The following is a 13,712-nucleotide window of genomic DNA, read 5'->3' as shown; positions in this document are numbered from 1 at the left end:
TGTGCAGGTTAGGCCCAGGTGGGGAACAGAGTAACCGTGTCCTATTGATTCCAGGTGGGAAAAGAGTCACAAGGTCCAGATGAGGCCTAAGTGAGGAGTAGATTCACCAGGTCCTGTTGAGGCTCAGTTGAGGACCAGTGTCCCCAGCTCCGGGTGAGTCCCAGAAGGGGACCAGAGTCACCCGGTTCTGGTGATATCCAGGTGGGGACAAGAGTCACCACGTCATGGTGAGGCCCAGAGGGGGACGAGAGTCACTAGGTCCAGATGAGGTCCCGATGTGGAAATGAGAAACCAGGTCCCATGATGCCCATATGAGGACCTGAGTCACCAGGTCCAGGTGAGGTCCCTGCATGAACCAGTCACCCCGTCCAGGTGAGGCCCAGGTGGGACCACAGTCACCAGGTCCAAGTGAGGCCCAGGTATATAAGAGAGTATCCAGGTCCCAATGATGCCCAGGTAAGGACCAGAGTCAACAGGTTCAGGAGAGGCCCAAATATGGATCAGAGTCATTGTGTTCCAGGTGAGGCCAGATGGAGACCACAGGAACCAGGTAAAGGAGAGCCCCATATGGGAACCAGAGCCACCAGATCCAGGTGAGGTCCAGGTGGGACCACAGTCACAAGGTCCAAGTGAGGCCCAGGTGGCAACAGGATTCACCAAGTCAGGAGAGGCCCAGGTTGCCTCCAGTCATCAGATCCAGGTGCGGACCACCTAAGGACCAGATTCACCAGGCCCAAATGAAGCCCATTGGGTGACCAGAGTCACCAGGTAATGGTGAGGCCCAGAGGGGGAACCAGAGTAACCAGTTTAGTTTGAGGCCCAGAATGGGACCAGAGGTCCCTGGTCAAAGGGAGGCCCAAGTGTGGAATAGAGTATCCAGGTCCCAATGATGCCTGGGTGAGGACCAGTGTCACTAGGGCCATGCAGGCCCAGATGGGGAACAGATTCATTAGGTCCTGATGAGGCATAGAATAAGACCACAGTCAGCCGTATCAGTGACCCCTTTTGGGAACCAGAGCCACTCTATCCAGCTGAGTCCCAGGTCCAGCTGAGTGCCAGGTCCATGTGAGGCCCACGTGAGGACCAGATTCATCAGGTCGAATTGAGGCATAGGTGGGGACAAGAGTCACCAGGTCTGGATGCGGCCTAGGTTGGGGCAAGATTCAGCAGTTCTGATTTAGGTTCAAGTGGGGACGAGAGACACCAGCTCCAGGTGAGGCCAAACTGAGGACCAGAGTCACCAGATCCAGGTGAGGTCCATGTTGTAAAGAGAGTCACCAGGTCCAGGAGCGGTCCAGGTGGGGACCAGAGTCCACGGATCCAGGTAAGTCCAGGTGGGGACCTGAGTCAGCAGATCCAGGTGAAGCCCAGGTGGAGACCAGAGTCTCTAGGACCAGATGAGGCCCAGGTGAGGACAGGAGTTAACAGGTACACGTGAGGCCCCGGTGGGGATCAGAGGCAACAGGTCCATGTGAGGCCGGCTTGGGGACCATGGTCAGCAGGTCTACTTGAGGCCCAGGTGTGGAACACAGTAAGCAGGTCCAGGTGAGTCCCCGGTGGTGACAAGAGTCACCACGTCCAGGTGAGGCCCAGGTGGGCACCAGGATCACCAGGTACAGGGGAGGACCTTGAAAGGACCAGAGTCAACAGTTGGAGGTTAGACGCAGGTGGCAACCAGGTCAGCAGGTCCAAGTCAGGCCAAAGTTGGGTTCACAGTCACTAGACACGGTGAGACCCAGAGGGGGACCAGAGTCACCTGGTCCAGGTGAGGTACAGGTGTGGAACACAGTCACCGGGTCCCAATTTTGCCCAGTTGAGGACCATGGTCAACAGGGCCAGGTGAGGCCCAGATGGGGACCGGAGTCCAAATATCCAGGTGAAGCCCAGGTGGGGACCACAGTCAGTAGATCAGGGGAGTCTCAGGTGCAGACCATAATCACCAGGTCCAAGTGAGGTGCAGGTGGCAACCACATTCCCCAGGACCCAGTGAGGCCCTGGCGGGGACCAGAGTCACAAGGTACATGAGAAGCTAGAAACACTGCAGCCACCAGGTCCACATGATGTCCATGTGGGCCGGAGAATCAGCAGTTACACGTGAGGACCAGGGGGGGATCCGACTCACCATGTCAAGTTGAGACCCAGGTGGGATCCAGTGTCACCATGTCCAGGTGTGGCCCAGGTGAAGACCAGAGTTAATAGGTCCGGCTGGGTCACTGTTAGTGAAGAGTGTAACCATATCCTGATGCTACCCAGGTGCGTACCGGAGACACCAGGTCCTGGTGAGGCCCATGTGGGACCAGAGACATGATGTCCAGGTAAGATCCCGATGGGAACCACAGTCACCAGGTCAGGTGAGGCCATGCTTAGGATCAGAGTTACCAGTTACAGGTGAGGCCCAGGTGGAGCCAGAGTGACCTGGTACAGAAGAGGTCAAAGACAGGACCAGAGTTACTAGGAACAGGTCAGTCCCATTGGGGAATAGAGGAACCATGCCCCGATGATGCCCAGGTAGAACCCGAGTCACCACGTCCAGATGAGGCGCAGGTGGGGAGCATATTCACTAGGTCCAGGTGAGGCCGAGTTGAGGACCAGAGTCACCAGGTCTGGTTGAGGTCGACAGGGGTCCCAGATTCACCTGGTCTAGGTGACATCCAGATGGGGACCAGAGTCACCATGTCAGAGTGAGGCACAGAGAGGATCCAGAGTCATCATGTCCAGGTGAGGCTCAGGTGTGGAACAGTGTATCCAGGTCATAGTGGTCCACAGGTGAGGAGCAGAGTCACCAGATCTGGGTGAGGCCCAGTTAGGATCAGACTCACCAGTTCCAGGTGAGGCCCAAAAGGAGTCCACAGCAATAGGGTCCAGGTGGGGAGCAAAGTCACCAGGACTGTGTGAGGCACAGATGGCGACCAGATTCTCCAGGTCCAGGGGATTCCCAGGTGGATACCAGAATTACCAGATTCACCAGGTCCAAGAGGCCCAAGTGGGGACCTGAGTCACCAGGTATGGGTGAGGCCCTAGAGGCAACCCACTCACCAGGTCCAGGTGAGGCCAACCTGCAGGCCAGAATCACCAGATCCAGGTGAGGCCCTAGTGGGGACCAGAGTCACCAGGTAAATGTGAGTCTACAAGAACACCACAGTCACCAGGTCCAGGTGTGGTTCATGTGGGAACGAGAGTCACCAGGTCCAGGTGAGACCCAGGTGGGGACCATAGTCCCCAGGTCCAGATTGAGGACTAGGTAGGGGTTCCAGAGTCATCAGGAATTGTTGAGGCCAAAGTGTGGAGCAAAGTTATCATGTCCAGGTGAGACCCAGGTGGGAAACAGAGTAACCATGTCCCATTGATACCAGGTGGGAAAAGAGTCACAAGGTCCAGACGAGGCCTAAGTGAGGAGTAGATTCACCAGGTCCTGTTGAGGCCCAGCTGAGGACAAGTGTCGACAGCCCCGGGTGATTCCCAGAGGGGGACCAGAGTCACCCGGTCCTGGTGATATCCAGGTGGGGACCAGAGTCACCACGTCAGGGTGAGGCCCAGAGGGGACGAAAATCACTAGGTCCAGGTGAGGCCCCGATGTGGAACTGAGAAACCAGGTCCAATGATGCCCATATGAGGACCTGAGTCACCAGGTCCGGGTGAGGTCCCTGTGGGAACCAGTCACCTCATCCAGGTGAGGCCCAGGTGGGACCAGAGTCACCAGGTCCAGGTGAGGACCAGGTATATAAGAGAGTATCCAGGTCCCAATGATGCCCAGGTAAGGACCAGAGTCAACAGGTCCAGGAGAGGCCCAAATATGGTTCAGATTCATTGTGTTCAAGGTGAGGCCAGATGGAGACCACAGGAACCAGGTCCAGGAGAGTACCTTATGGGAACCAGAGCCACCAGATCCAGGTGATGTCTGGGTGGGACCACAGTCACAAGGTCCAAGGGAGGCGCAGGTGGCAACAGGTTTCACCAAGTCCAGGTGATGCCCAGGTAGCGACCGGTCACCAGATCCAGGTGTGGAACAGCTAAGGACCAGATTCACCAGGCCCAAGTGAAGCCCAAGGGGTGACCAGAGTCACCAGGTAGGGGTGAGGCCCAGAGGGGGAACCAGAGTAAACAGTTTAGTTTGAGGCCCAGAATGGGACCCTAGGTCCCTGGTGAAAGTGAGGCGCAGATGTGGAATAGAGTATCCAGATCCCAATGATGCCTGGGTGAGGAAAAGAGTTACTAGGGCCATGCAGGCCCAGATGGGGAACAGAATCACTAGGTCCTGGTGAGGCATAGAATACGACCACTGTCAGCAGTGTCAGGTAAGCCCCTTGTGGGAACCAGGGCCACTCTATCCAGCTGAGTCCCAGGTCCATGGAGGCCCACGTGAGGACCAGATTCATCAGGTCGAAATGAGGCATAGCTGGGGACAAGAGTCACCATGTCTGCGTGCGGCCTAGGTGGGGCAAGATCAGCAGTTCTGAGTTAGGTCAAAGTGGGGACGAGAGACACGAGGTCCAGGTGAGGCCAAACTGAGGACCATAGTCACCAGATCCAAGTGAGGTCCATGTTGGAAAGTGAGTCACCAGGTCCAGGAGAGGTTCAGGTATGGACCAGAGTCACCAGTTCCAGGTGAAATCCAGGTGGGGAACAGAGTCACCAGATCCAGGTGAAGGCCAGGTGGGGACCAGAGTCACTAGGTCCAGATGAGGCCCAGGTGAGGACCAGAGTTACAAGGTACACGTGAGGCCCCGGTGGGGACCAGAGGCAACAGGTCCATGTGAGGCCGGCTTGGGGACCATGGTCAACAGGTCTACTTGAGGCCCAGGTGTGGAACAGAGTAAGCAGGTCCAGGTGAGTCCCCATGGTGAGAAGAGTCACCACGTCCAGGTGAGGCCCAGGTTCGGACCAGGATCACCAGGTACAGGGGAGGCCCTTGAAAGAACCAGAGTCAACAGTTCGAGTTCAGGCGCAGGTTTCAACCACGGTCAGCAGGTCTAAGTCAGGGGAAAGTGGGGTTCACAGTCACTAGGGAATGGTGAGACCCAGAGGGGCACCAGAGTCACGTGGTCCAGGTGAGGTCCAGGTGTGGAACACAGTCACCGTGTCCCAATTTTGCCCAGTTGAGGACCATGGTCAACAGGGCCAGGTGAGGCTCACATGGGGACGAGAGTCCCCAAATCAACCTGAAGCCCAGGTGGGGACCACAGTCACCAGATCCAAGGTAGTCTCAGGTGCAGACCAGAATCACCAGGTCCAGGTGAGGTGCAGGTGGCAACCACACTCACCAGGTCCCGGTGAGGCCCTGGTGGGGACCAGTGTCACAAGGTACATGACAAACTAGAAACACCGCAGCCACCAGGTCCACATGATGTCCATGTGGAAATGAGAATCAACAGTTATAGGTTAGGACCAGGTGGGTATCTGACTCACCATTTCCAGGTGAGACCCAGGTGGGAACGAGTGTCACCATGTACGCGTGTGGCCCAGGTGAAGACCAGAGTTAATAGGTCCGGCTGGGTCACTGTTAGTGAACAGTGTAACCATATCCTGATGCTACCCAGGTGGGTACCAGAGACACCAGGTCCTGGTGAGGCCCAGGTGGGACCAGAGACATGAGGTCCAGTTGAGGTCCCGATGGGAACCACAGTCACCAGGTCAGGAGAGGCCATGCTTTGGATCAGAGTCACCAGTTACAGGTGAGGCCCAGGTGGAGCCAGAGACACCTGGTACAGAAGAGGCCAAAGTAAGGACCAGAGTTACCAGGATCAGGTCAGTCCCAGTGGGAAACAGAGTAACCATGTCCTGATGATGCCCAGGTAGAAAAGAGAGTCACCAGGTCCAAATGAGGCCCAGATGGAGCATATTCAATAGGTCCACGTGAGGCCCAGTTGAGGACCAGAGTCACCAGATCCAGGTGAAGCCAAGGTGGGGACCAGAGTCATTAGGTCCAGATGAGGCCCAAGTGAGGACCAGTGTTACCAGGTACACATGATGCCCCGGTGGGAATCAGAGGAAACAGGTCCATATGAGGCAGGATTCGGTACCATGGTCAACAGGACTACTTGAGGCCCAGGTGTGGAACACAGTAACCAGGTCCAGGTGAGTCCCCGGTGGTGACAAGGGTCACCACGTCCAGGTGAGTCCCAGGGGGGGACCAATATTACCAGGTACAGGGGAAGCCCTTGAATGAACCAGAGTCAACAGTTCGAGGTCAGGCGCAGGTGTCAACCAGGGTCAGCAGGTCCAAGTCAGGCCAAAGTGGGGTTCACAGTCACTAGGGCACACTGAGACCCAGAGGGGGACCAGAGTCACCTGGTCCAAGTGAGGTCCAGGGGTGGAACACAGTCACCGGGTCCCAATTTTGCCAGTTGAAGACCATGGTTGACAGGGCCAGGTGAGGCCCAGATTGGGGATCCTGAATCTGGATCAGATTCACCAGTTCCAGTTGAGGCTAAGAAGGAGTCCACAGCAATCATGTCCATATTGACGCCTAGGTTGGGGGACCAGAGTCATCAGGACTAGTTGAGGCCAAAATGTGGAGCAAAGTTATCATGTCCAGGTGAGGCCCAGGTGGGGAACAGACTAACCATGTCCCATTGATGCCAGGTGGGAAAGAGCCACAAGGTCCAGACGAGGCCTAAGTGAGGAGCAGATTCACCAGGTCCTGTTGAGGCCCAGTTGAGGACCTGTGTCCCCAGCTCCGGGTGAGTCCCAGAGGGGGACCAGAGTCACCCGGTTCTGGTGATATCCAGGTGGGGACCACAGTCACCACGTCAGGGTGAGGACCATACTGGGACGAGAATCACTAGGTCCAGGTGAGGTCCCGATGTGGAACTGAGAAACCAGGTCCCATAATGCCCATATGAGGACCTGAGTCACCAGGTCCAGGTGAGGTCCCTGTGGGAACCAGACACCTCGTCCAGGTGAGGCCCAGGTGGGACCACAGTCACCAGGTCCAGGTGAGGCCAAGGTATATAAGAGAGTATCCAGGTCCCAGTGATGCCCATGTAAGGACCAGCGTCATCAGGTTCAGGAGAGGCCCAAATATCTATCAGAGTCATTGTGTTCCAGGTGAGGCCAGATGGAGACAACATTGACCAGGTTCAGGAGAGCCCCATATGGGAACCAGAGCCACCAGATCCAGGTGAGGTCCAGGTGGGACCACAGTCACAAGGTCCAGTTGAGGCGCAGGTGGCAACAGGATTCACCAAGTCCAGGTGAGACCCAGGTGGCGACCAGTCACCAGATCCATGTGAGGACAAGCTCAAGACCAGATTCACCAGGCCCAATTGAAGCCCAAGGGGTGACCAGAGACACCAGGTAAGGGTCAGGCCCAGAGGGGGAACCAGAGTAACCAGTTTAGTTTGAGGCCCAGAATGGGACCAGAGGTCCCTGGTCAAACTGAGGCCCAGGTGTGGAATATAGTTTACAGGTCCCAGTGATGCCTGGGTGAGGACCAGAGTCACTAGGGCCATGCAGGCCCAGAAGGGGAACAGAATCACTAGGTCCTGATGAGGCATAGATAAGACCACAGTCAGCAGTATCAGGTGATCCCCTTGTGGGAACCAGAGCCACTCTATTCAGCTGAGTACAAGGTCCATGTGAGGCCCACGTGAGGACCAGATTCATCAGGTCGATTTGAGGCATAGCTGGGGAAAAGTGTCACCAGGTCTGGGTGCGGTCTAGGTGGGGCATGATTCAGCAATTCTGAGTTAGGTCAAAGTGGGGATGAGAGACACCAGGTCCAGGTGAGGCCAAACTGAGGACCAGAGTTACCAGATCCAGGTGAGGTCCATGTTGGAAAGAGAGTCACCAGGTCGGGAGAGGTCCAGGTGGGGACCAGAGTCACCAGATCCAGCTGAACTCCAGGTGGGGACCAGAGTCACCAGATACAGGTGAAGCCCAGGTGGGGACCAGAGTCACTAGGTCCAGATGAGGCACATGTGAGGACCAGAGATTCCAGGTACACGTGATGCCCCGGTGGGGATCAGAGGCAACAGGTCCATGTGAGGCCGGCTTAGGGACCATGGTCAACAGATCTACTTGAGGCCCAGGTTTGGAACAAAGTAAGCAGGTCCAGGTGAGTCCCTGGTGGTGACAAGAGTCACCACGTCCAGGTGAGGCCCATGTGGGGACCAGGATCACCAGGTCCAGGGGAGGACTTTGCAAGAACCAGAGTCAACAGTTCGAGGCCAGGCGCAGGTGGCAACCAGGGTCAGCAGGTCCAAGTCAGGCCACAGTGGGTTTCACAGTCACTAGGGCACGGTGACACCCAGAGGGGGACCAGATTCACCTGGTCCAGGTGAGGTCCAGTTGTGGAACACAGTCACCGGGTCTCAATTTTGCCCAGTTGAGGACCATGGTCAACAGGGCCAGGTGAGGCCCAGATGGGGATCTGAGTCCCCAAGTCAAGGTGAAGCACAGGTGGGGACCACAGTCACCAGATCCAGGGAAGTCTCAGTTGCAGACCAGAGTCACCATGTCCAGGTGTAGCCCAATTGAAGAGCAGAGTGAATAGGTCCGGCTGGGTCACTGTTAGAGAACAGGGTAACCATATCCTGATGCTACCCAGGTGGGTACCAGAGACACCAGGTCCTGGTGAGGCCCCGGTGGGACCAGAGTCATGAGGTCCAGTTGAGGTCCCGATGGGAACCACAGTCACCAGGTCAGGTGAGGCCATGCTTAGGATCAGAGTCACCAGTTACAGGTGAGGACCAGGTGGAACCAGAGTCACTGGTACAGAAGAGACCAAGTCAGGACCAGAGTTACCAGGATCAGGTCAGTTCCAGTGGGGAATAGAGTAACCATGTCCCGATGATGCCCAAGTAGAACCCGAGCACCAGGTCCAGATGAGGCGCAGGTGGGGAGCATATTCAGTAGGTCCCGGTGAGGCCCACTTGAGGACCAGATGCCCCCGGGCTAGTTTAGGCTTAGAGGGGTACCAGATTCACCTGGTCTAGGTGACATCCAGATGGGGATCAAGGTCACCATGTCAGGCTGTGGCCCAGAGGGGATACAGAGTCATCATGTCCAGGTGAGGTAAGGTGTGGAACAGAGTATCCAGGACGTAATGGTCCACAGGTGAGGACCAGAGTCACCAGATCTGGGTGAGGCCCAGTTAGGATCAGAGTCACCAGTTCTAGGTTAGGCCAAGAAGGAGTCCTTAGCAATCAGGTCCAGGTGGGAACAAAGTCACCAGGACTGGGTGAGGCCCAGATGGGGACCAGATTCACCAGGTCCAGGTGATTCCCAGGTGGTGACCAGAGTTACCAGGTCCGGGTGAGCACCAGGTAAGGACCAGATACAAGGTCCAAGTGAGGCCCACTTGGGAACCTGAGTCACCAGGTATGGGTGAGGCCCACGTGGCAACCCCACTCAACAGGTCCAGGTGAGGCCACCTGCAGGCCATGCAGAGGAACCATGTCCCGATGATGCCCAGCTAGGGACAGGGCTTACCATGTCCAGGTGAGGCCAACCTGCAGGCCATGCTGTGGAACCATGTCCCGATGATGCCCAGGTAGTGACCAGAGTCACCAGGTGCAAATGAGGCCAAGATGGAGCATATTCACTAGTTCCAGGTGAGGCCCAGTTGAAGACCAGAGTCACCAGAACTGGTTGAGGACTATCGGGGTACAGAATCACCTGGTCCAGGTGACATCCAGATGGGGACCAGCTTCACCAGGTCAGGGTGAGGCCCAGAGAGGTTCCAGAGTAATCATGTCCAGGTGAGGCTCAGGCGTGGAACAGAGTCACCAGGTACCAATGATGCCCATGTTAGGGTCAGAGTCGCCAGGTCTGGGTGACGCGCAAATAGGATCAGAGTCACCAGTTCCAGGTGAGGCCAAGAAAGAGTCCAGAGCAATCAGGTCCACGTGTGGAACGAAGTCACCAGGACTGGGTGAGGCCCAGATGGGGACCAGATTCACCAGATCCAGGTGAGGCCCAGGTGGTGACCAGAGTCCCTGGGTCTGGGAGAGGACCAGGTAAGGACCAGATTCACCAGGTCCAAGATGCCCAGGTGGGGACCTGAGTCACCAGGTATGGGTGAGGCCCAGTTGGCCACCCCACTCAGCAGGTCCCGATGAGTCCAACATGCAGGTCAGAGTCACCAGATCCACGTGAGGCCCTGGTGGGGACCGGAGTCACCAGGTAAATATGAGTCTACAAGAACACCACAGCCACCAGGTCCAGGTGTGATTCATGTGGGAACAAGAGTCACCAGGTCCAGGTGAGACCCAGGTGGGGACCACAGTCACCAGGTCTAGATTGAGACCTAGGTGGGGGGACCAGAGTCATCAGGACCAGTTGAGGCCAAAGTGTGGAGCAAAGTTATCATATCCAGGTGAGGCCAAGGTGGGGAACAGTGTAACCATGTCCCATTGATGCCAGGTGGGAAAAAAGGCACAGGTCCAGACGAGGCCTGAGTGAGGAGTAGATTCACCAGGTCTTGTTGAGGCCCAGTTGAGGACCAGTGTCCGCAGCTCCGGGAGAGTCCCAGAGGGGGACCAGAGTGACCCGGTTCTGGTGATATCCAGGTGGGGACCAGACTCACCACGTCAGGGTGAGGCCCAGAGTGGGACGAGAATCACTAGGTCCAAGTGAGGCCCCAATATGGAAGTGAGAAACCAGGTCCCATGATGCCCATATGAGGACCTGAGTCACCAGGTCCAGGTGAGCTCCCTGTGGGAACCAGTCACCTCGTCCAGGTGAGGCTCAGGTGGGACCACAGTCACCGGTCCAGGTGAGGCCCAGGTATATAAGAGAGTATCCAGCTCCGAATGATGCCCAAGTAAGGACCAGAGTCAACAGGTACAGGAGAGGCTCAAATATTGTTCAGAGTCATTGTGTTCCAAGCGAGGCCAGTTGGAGACCACAGGAACCAGGTCCAGGAGAGCCCCATATGGGAACCAGAGCCACCAGATCCAGGTGAGGTCCAGGTGGGACCACAGTCACAAGGTCCAGGTGAGGCGCAGGTGGCAACAGGATTCACCAAGTCCAGGTGAGGCCCAGGTGGCGACCAGTCACCAGATCCAGGTGCGGACCAGCTAAGGACCAGATTCACCAGACCCTAGTGAAGCCCAAGGGGTGACCAGAGTCACCAGGTAAGGCTGAGGCCCAGAGGGGAACCAGAGTAACCAGTTTAGTTTGAGGCCCAGAATGGGACCAGAAGTCCCTGGTCAAAGTGAGGCCCAGGTGTGGAATAGAGTATCCATGGTGAGGATCATTGGGTCCATCACCCAATGATGCCTGGGTGAAGACCAGAGACACTAGGGCCATGCAGGCCCAGATGGGGAACAGAATAACTACGTCCTGGTGAGGCATAGAATAAGACCACAGTCAGCAGTATCATGTGTGCCCCTTGTGGGAACCAGAGCCAATCTATCCAGCTGAGTCCCAGGTACATGTGAGGCACACGTGAGGACCAGATTCATCAGGTCGAATTGAGGCATAGCTGGGGACAAGAGTCACCAGGTCTGGGTGCGGCCTATGTGGGCAAGATTCAGCAGTTCTGAGTTAGGTCAAAGTGGGGACGAGAGACACCAAGTCCAGGTGAGGCCAAACTGAGGACCAGAGTCACCAGATCCACATGAGGTCCATGTTGGAAAGGAGTCACCAGGTCCAGGAGACGTCCTGGGGTGGACCAGAGTCACCAGTTCCAGGTGAAGTCCAGGTGGGGACCAGAGTCACTAGGTCCTGATGAGGCCCAGGTGAGGACCAGAGTTACCAGGTACACGTGAGGCTCCGGTGGGGATCAGAGGCAACATGTCCATGTGAGTCTGGCTTGGGGACCATGGTCAACAGGTCTACTTGAGACCCAGGTGTGGAACACAGTAAGCAGGTCCCGGTGAGTCCCCGGTGGTGACGAGAGTCACCACGTCCAGGTGAGGCCCAGGTGGGGACCAGGATCACCAGGTCCAGGGGAGGCCCTTGAAAGAACCAGAGTCAACAGTTCGAAGTCAGGCGCAGGTGACAACCAGGGTCAGCAGGTCCAAGTCAGGCCAAATTGGGGTTCACAGTCACTAGGGCACGGTGACCCCCAGAGGGGGACCAGAGTCACTTGGTCCAGGTGAGGCCACATGTGGAACACAGTCACGGGGTCCCAATTTTACCCAGTTGAGGACAACCCCACTCACCAGGTCCAGGTGAGGCCAACCTGCCGGCCATGCCTGATACTATATCCCGATGATGCCCAGGTAGGGACCAGAGTCACCAGGCCCATGTGATTCCCAGGTGGTGACCAGACATACCAGTTCCGGATGAGGACCAGGTAAGGACCAGATTCACCAGGTCCAAGTGAAGCCCACGCGGGGACCTGTGTCACCACGTATGGGTGAGGCCCAGGTGGCAACACCACTCACCAGGTCCAGGTGAGGCCAAACTGCAGGCCATGTTGTGGAACCATGTCCCGATGATGCCCAGAGAGGGACCAGAGTCACCAGGTCCAAATGAGGCCCAGATGGAGCATAGTCACTAGGTCCAGGTGAGGTCCAGTTGAGGACCAGAATCACCAGATCTGGTTGATCCCTAGAGGGATACCAGAATCACCTGGTCAAGGTGACATCCAGATAGAGACCAGAGTCACCAGGTCAGGGTGAGGCCCAGAGAGGTTCAAGAATCATCATGTTCAGGAGAGGCTCAGGTGTGGAAGAGAGTCACCAGGTACCAAGGATGCCCAGGTGAGGACCAGAGTCACCAGTTCTGGGTGACGCCCAGATAGGATCAGAGTCACGAGTTCCAGGTGAGGCCAAGAAAAAGTCCACAGCAATCAGGTCCAGGTGGGGAACAAAGTCACCAGGACTGGGTGTGGCCCAGGTGGGGACCAGATTCACCAGATCCAGTTGAGGCCCAGGTGGTGACCAGAGTCCCCGGGTCTGGGAGAGGACCAGGTAAGGACCAGATTCACCAGGTCCAAGAGGCCCACGTGGGGACCTGAGTCACCAGGTATGGGTGAGGCCCAGGTGGCAACTCCACTCACCAGGACCAGGTGAGGCCAACCTGCAGGCCAGAGTCACCAAATCCAGGTGAGGCCCTAGTGAGGACCAGAGTCTCCAGGTAAAAGTGAGTCTACAAGAACACCACAGTCACCAGGTCCAGGTGTGATTCATGTGGGAACGAGAGTCACCAGGTCCAGGTGAGACCCAGGTGGGGACCACAGTCACCAGGTCCAGATTGAGGCCTAGGTGGTGGGTCCAGAGTCATCAGGACCAGTTGAGGCCAAAGTGCGGAGCAAAGTTATCATGTCCAGGTGAGGCCCAGGTGGGGAACAGAGTAACCATGTCCCATTGATGTCAGGTGGGAAAAGAGTCACAGGTCCAGTCGAAGCCTAAGTGAGGAGTAGATTCACCAGGTCCTGCTGAGGCCTAGTTGAGGACCAGTGTCCCCAGCTCCAGGTGAGTCCCAGAGGGGGACCAGAGACACCAGGTTCTGGTGATATCCAGGTGGGGACCAGAGTCACCACGTTAGGGTGAGGCCCAGAAGGGGACGAGAATCCCTAGGTCCAGGTGAGTCCCCGATGTGGAACTGAGATACCAGGTCCCATGATGCCCATATGAGGACCTGAGTCACCAGGTCCAGGTGAGGTCCCTGTGGGAACCAGTCACCTCGTCCAGGTGAGGACCAGGTGGGACCACGGTCACCAGGTCCAGGTGAGGTTCAGGTATATAAGAGATGATCCAGGTCGCAATGATGCCCAGGTATGGACCAGAGACAACAGGTCCAGGAGAGGCCCAAATATG

This window comes from Canis aureus, chromosome 33 (genome assembly GCF_053574225.1).
Source record: "Canis aureus isolate CA01 chromosome 33, VMU_Caureus_v.1.0, whole genome shotgun sequence".
NCBI lineage: Eukaryota > Metazoa > Chordata > Mammalia > Carnivora > Canidae > Canis > Canis aureus.
The sequence above is the reverse complement of the archived record's forward strand: the minus strand, read 5'-3'. Positions refer to the sequence as shown.